The 6,395-nt window shown below is 40.5% G+C and overlaps 1 long non-coding RNA gene across 1 annotated transcript in view; it reads left to right on the top strand.

Moving 5' to 3' along the window:
• The window catches only part of LOC309635815, a 15,980-nt gene extending 9,585 nt beyond the window's left edge, over positions 1-6,395 (top strand). Inside the window, exon 2 of the long non-coding RNA XR_014249036.1 lies at positions 45-6,395. This is a non-coding gene — a long non-coding RNA (uncharacterized lncRNA). The remainder of the gene's footprint in view (positions 1-44) is intronic.

The following is a 6,395-nucleotide window of genomic DNA, read 5'->3' as shown; positions in this document are numbered from 1 at the left end:
GGCTGGTAGGCAGTTCTCTGGTTCTTTTTTTTTTTCTCTTACAGAAAACATTTCCGTTTCTGAAAGAATTCTGCAACTAAATAGCTACATAAAGGTTCGTAAACCACTGAAGCACACGTCATGAGGCAAGTGATTTACTTTCCAATCCTCAATTTCCTCAACTGTAAAATATGGGAAATAATTTGTGTTTCTTTCTGCCACAAGGGATTGTGGTGAGCATAAATGAAATCATTTCCACAGATACAGGAGGTATTACTATTACTTTCTTTATCACTATCTTCCTGAAGACCGGCACCAAGACCTGAGCCTCAAAACCATGTCATCAACAGCGTATATTCTAGGTCAGCTGTACTGGATATAAGACTAGATTATTTCAGGTTTAAAATATGCAGGATCTCTCTGAAATTAAGACTTCGGATGGTAGTAAAGTCTCAGAAATCCAGGTACTGCAAATTCAGAATATATCACCCCTTGGAGGGAACTAAAACGTACCTTTGCACTAATTATGAAATAAGGACTTAATGTGTAAACAAGGCTTCAAGGGGAGTATAGACCCTACTCTCGAGTTAGTCATCAAAGCATTTTGCTCAGAACTTTTAAAATTATTTCAAAGCAACCTCTTCCTATAAATAAGTAATACAGCAATTCTGAAATATTCTTACCTCTTTGTTATGGCAGGTGCCATAAGGGCCTACTCATGAAGCTTTTGTTAACTGAGTTTCCTTAATTAAAAATGTATTCGTGAAAATATTCTCTAACTTCGAATTTATACCAAGAATGAAAATTACCTTTTATTGAGTCCTCATTGATGTTAGGCCACTGTTTTACGTGTTTTCACACACATCATCTCATTTAACCTTGATGCCAACATGACAACTCCATGATGTATTGTAGAGGAGATTATTTTTACCAACAGGAAAGCCAGGCTCAGAGAGGTTAATTAACTTGTCCAGTGTCCTGAAGCTAGAAGGTGCTAGAGCAGGGATACAAACCAAGGATTACCTGATTCTAAAGCCCTTTCTCCTGACCATTTTTCTCTTTTGTCTGTTAATTAAGATTGACTTTAATCCAGTTAGGACAATTTAGTAGGGACTTTGCTACAATGAAATTTACTAAGAGGGTCAGTCTTCACACCATCAGCTGGCACGTTCCTAGAAGACAATGGCCACCCTTGACCAAATCTTTATTAAGACCCTTCAGCCTGCCTGGGTGTCATTATCTGTGGATGCCAGGGGAGGTTTGATGCTCATGACAACTTCCAAGTTCCCATTATTGTCAGGGAACTGATACGTTTAAGAAACGACCTGTGCAAGGTCACAGTATCACCCGGCACATGGGAAGTGAGCATGGAAGTTTAACTCAGGGACTATTAGGCTCATGGACCATCTTCCCCTTGACCGTCTTCTGACATTTCTCCATGCAGCAGCCCTGGCATATAGAGGGAGGGTAAAGGACAAAAAGCATTAGTCTTTCTTGATCCCTCCCAAGAAAGAAAAGAGAACCAGCTGGAAAGGGCAGTGCAGTTGTTTTGCGGTAATACAGGCTTTCGAGGGAGCTGGCCCCAATGTCAGGAATGTGCAACTCTATCTGCTGCTGATTTTCTCCCCAAAGAGAGACCCTCTGGAACATAAACGTCAACCAAGAATTGGATTTTTCTTACAGTGTCAACAATTACTTTGTTATTAAAGAAAAAATCTGGGAGGGAGACAGCAGATGGGCACATCTGACATGGGGCAGGGAGGAGGGAGCAGTGTTCCAGGTAGTGGAGAAATTGTTCAAGGACAATTTGTGTATGAAAATATAACCCCTATAAATCTGCCAGAGCCAACAGGGCTGAAGACGAATCACTTACGGAAATGTGTCATCTCTCCCCAGCAAAGCTGACCAAAGGCTTAATTTAGGTACACGCCCTGCTTGTGCTGGGTTTCAGATATTTTTTTAAGTGAGGCATGGGCAACAAAGAAGTAAATTGATATCGGTTCCCCTGCCTTGTCCCGTTAATAGCATCTTTTGCCTCCTGGTATTTTTAGAGCTTTGGTTCAAAATATAAAAGCCTATGCCATAATCCAGACCAGCGAGCATATCATTACCATGGCAATAGAATATTGGCCTAGGAGTTGGAGAGCCAACTTTTTGTCCCAAAGCCACCATCAACTTTCTTGTTCTTTTCGGCATGAAGGATGGAAGAGCTGGTCCATTATTTAGCCAGTTGAGAACTGCCTAAGCAGCTCATTTAAGCCGTTAAGACATAAGTCACATTAGGGCAGGGAATTTTTTTCCTATTCATGCTGTGTCCCCAATGCCTGAACCATGACTAGTTCACAGTAAAGGGTGGCATTAATAAATGAAGCATCAGTTCATTTATCCATCTCAAAGACTGATGCAAAATATGCATGGGTTTTCCTTCCATGGAACTGCAAATGATACTCATTATCTCACTCAGCGTTTTCTCTGAGACCTGGAGGAAGCATATTCCCATATTACTTTAACGGCTGGTCCATGATTTTGGAGTAGGAACTCACCTCTGGGAACATCCTGCACCAACAAATACCTCCACTTAATTTTCAAACCCTCCCTACCAACTCTTTATTGCAGTGGCTCACTTTTTTTTCTTTTTTTGTTTTTTTTGACGTGGACCATTTTTAAAGTCTTTATTGAATTTGTTACAATATTGCTTCTGTTTTATGTCTTGATTTTTTGGCCGTGAGGCATGTGGGATCTTAGCTCCCAGACAAGGGATTGAACCTGCACCCCCTGCATTGGAAGGCGAAGTCTTAACCACTGGACCGCCAGGCAAGTCCCTGCAGTGGCTCACTTTCTTAACTTCATGTGTTCACCAGCTTGGATAATATAGGTTACAGACAATTACACAAAGAGCTGTGCTCAGAATTATTGCTCTCTAGATTATCCGATTCCAGTTTCATTTCCTCATACTTTTTAAAAATGAATGATCTGTCTGCTTTTCACAGGAGGTTTTAGAAGAGAGTCTTCTGATATGACCTTGGTTGAGTCACTTCTCCTTTCTGGGCCTCCATTTCCTCATCTTGGAGACAAGACAGTTGGACCAGATCAGAGGCACCAACATGGCAACACTCAAGAGTGGATGGAAACCATAGACATGTCTTATGTGACCAACATAGAGGGTTTTGGTTTTTTGTTTCTGTGGTGTGGTAGGAGGTGGGAGAGGAGGTAGGGGAGTTTAGTTGCTTAGTTGCCAAAAGATAAAGACATTTTTACATAAGCATCCAGAAATCCAAATTTCTGTCTTCTCTTTAGAAGTCAGATCTGGCGACACTGGGTTCAAAGCCACAGAAGAACAGTGGGGGACTGTGCCCATTCCAGATAGTTTGATCTCTCTGGTTCTCCCCGTGCCTCCAGACCCACTTCACTCCTTAGTGCTGACCCCTGAACTAGGTGAGCTCTGAAATTCCTCCCATAATAAGCATTCTATTATTCTAGAATTATATAAAATACTGTCAATTGGTATTAGGTCACTACTAAGCATTTAATGAGGGTCGACATTGGGTAAAATGTTGTTACTATGATCTATGATTTTATTTTTATTTTATTTTATTTTTATTTTATTTTATTTATTTTTATTTTATTTTATTTTTATTTTATTTTATTTTATTTATTTGGCTGTGCCAGGTCTTAGTTGCGGCACTCAGGATCTTTAGTTGTGGCATGCGGGATCTAGTTCCCTGACCAGGGATCGAACCTGGGCCCCCTGCACTGGGAGCTCAGGGTCTTAACCACTGGACCACCAGGGAAGTCCCTATGATTTATTTTTTAAGATCATGGGGACACTTGATGTTCTGAGTCTCAGCTTCCTCATCAGTAATGAGGGGAATGGGCTGCTGATCAAGGGGCCATGAGACCCAGAGAGGTTCCATGCAACCCACCGGCCTCATTTGAATGTAAAGCTGTAGGATTAGAATGCTACGTGTGTGGCTGCTTCTCAAATACGCCCAGACATTAACTGAATGTCTGTAAACTCTTAACACTTTTCTCACTGACATTCTTCTAGTCAATGAAGTAGATAGTGTAAGTAAGACAGTACATTTTTCCCGTGGGACTCAATAAAGCTATTTTTATTTTGAATGGAAAATAAATACAGCCTATAAATTTTGTTTATTTTTTTCTGAGTAATCCCTTCCATTTCTCGAATTCTGTGATTCTGTATTTTGTTATGCCTTTCCCCACCCAGAACAAAATACTCTAAAACAAGATATTCTATAAATACCATATTTGTAGAAAAGAATAAAATTGAAATTTCCTAAATATGCTCTCAATGCTTTTCAATATGATTACATTCTGGCATCACAGGAGCCCTGTGAAGTAGTTATTGTCATCCTACTTTACTGTGAGAGACCAGTAAGAGCTGGAACTCAGTGTGGTCTGATTAGAAATCCCAAGCTTTTCCCACTATACCTTTCGGCCTCCTAGAAAAGTCTGTTTTCCAAATTGTAGCGATTAGGTGATTTTAGGTGGAAGTAAGCAAGCACTAAGGAGTTGACTATTCCTCCATTACTGACTGTTAGTAAATACATACATTCTTCTCATCGAGGAACTTATTTTAGGTTTAGAAATTTGTAAATCTCCCAGGTTCATCAATAATTATTTTTCATTATTGACTTTTAATTTATTTTTTTAAACTTTTAAACAACGTTTTTGTTTCCACTGTACTGATTTTTATGATTACCTTCTGTTTACTGCAAGTGACACTGATTTGTCTCTTAGTCATAAAAAGTTTTGAAAGTGAGTCAGTATAAATAAGTAAATTACAGCCAGGTGGCAAACAGTGCAGGTGGCAAGTTGATAAGGCAAAAATCAGAAACACAACATGCTAATGTCTGAAGTTGGAGGAACACTGGTCTGGAGGAGGAGGGATGTGGTCAGGGCTCTTGGGAGGGGCTGGCTCTATATACAAGTCAATTAAAGTCCGTCTTCTGGGAGCAGCAGTCTTGTTGCCTGAATAGGGAGAAGGGCCAGAAATAATGAAGTGTCAACAGGGCAGCATGTTCATCAAGGAAAAGCTCTCTTTTTGTCTTCTCAGTGTTCTTCCTCATTTCCCCCTCAGTACACCTCTGTCCTATCCCCCAGCTTCACCCCACCCAGCACCTGTTATTTTTCTATTAGGAAGCTCATGCATTTTTAAACCCTGCTTAATTGGTCCCTGACATATCTGTCATCTCTCTTGAGCCCTAAAATCACTCAACTCAAGTAAAAATGTTCTCCTCTCCTCAGTAGAGCAAATGGAAAGTTATCTACATACAAATAATAAAATAAAGAAATAAAGATTCCTTCTCTAGAAAAGAACATCAACTAGAGTACAAAGTAGAAAACGCCAAGTGTTTAGGAAGACATCAGCTTTGTTTTATTTAATTGCTCCATTGTTTGCAATAAATTCTTAATAGCTTGAAAATCTAATTTTTTTCCACTACCAATTTAATCCTTGGCCACTTGGCAAAGTGACTTTTTTTTTCTTTTCTGCCTCTTGTTACCCCAGTGCAGAAGCTGGGTATTTGGATATGTGAGTCCTGAATTATGAACACTTACAAGAAAAATACCAGCTCTGTGCTGGGAATAGCACCAAGAGCTATCAAGACCTAGACTGTTGCAGATTACTGGGAGCAGACTATCTCTCCACCCTACCGTGGAACAGAGACTCAGAACTTGCAGAGAATAGAGACAGAAAGTCTGCAGGGGTAGTTGATGTGTAGTGAAATCTTTCATAACTCAGAAGACACAATTGCATCTAACTTTTATAGTAACCACATATTACTCATTATAAAATTATTGCAGGATTAGAAATACATGCCAAATATGCCATAACTTCCTCCACCCAGACTATGGCGGGCATTACTAGTCAATCATGCAACTCTTTCCTGTTAGAATGGGGCTGGAGAAGGAGGGCCAGAAAGGACAAGAATCTCCCCTATTCCTGATGTTTCTTTCTTGTAGAGGGAGCACCTTTAGTGTAACACTTCTGGCTTCACACTATTTCCTCACTGTTTCTTCCTCAGGGAAGGAAAGAGACATAATCTGATATGCGAGCTTTGAAAGAAACAGTAGCCATGGGTTGCCAAGCATACCCACCCAGAGAGTGTATACTCCTGACTTCTCTACCAGCTAATGAATGTATCAGTGAAAGCCTTGGCCTTAGGCGAGATTTGCAGTGACCCAGTGCTGCCTAAGACACGTGTTGTTTCTTTTTTTTTTTTTTAGTAACTTAATTTATTTTGGGCTGCGTTGGGTTTTTGTTGCTGCACGTGGGCTTTCTCTAGTTGCGGCGGGCGGGGGCTACTCTTCATTGCAGTGCACGGGCTTCTCATTGCAGTGGCTTCTCGTTGCAGAGCACGGGCTCTAGGCGCGTGGGCTTCAAGCAGTTGTGG

The sequence above is a fragment of the Balaenoptera borealis genome (genome assembly GCF_965194805.1).
Source record: "Balaenoptera borealis genome assembly, chromosome: 10".
NCBI classification, from domain to species: Eukaryota; Metazoa; Chordata; class Mammalia; order Artiodactyla; family Balaenopteridae; genus Balaenoptera; species Balaenoptera borealis.
The sequence above is the reverse complement of the archived record's forward strand: the minus strand, read 5'-3'. Positions and strand labels throughout refer to the sequence as shown.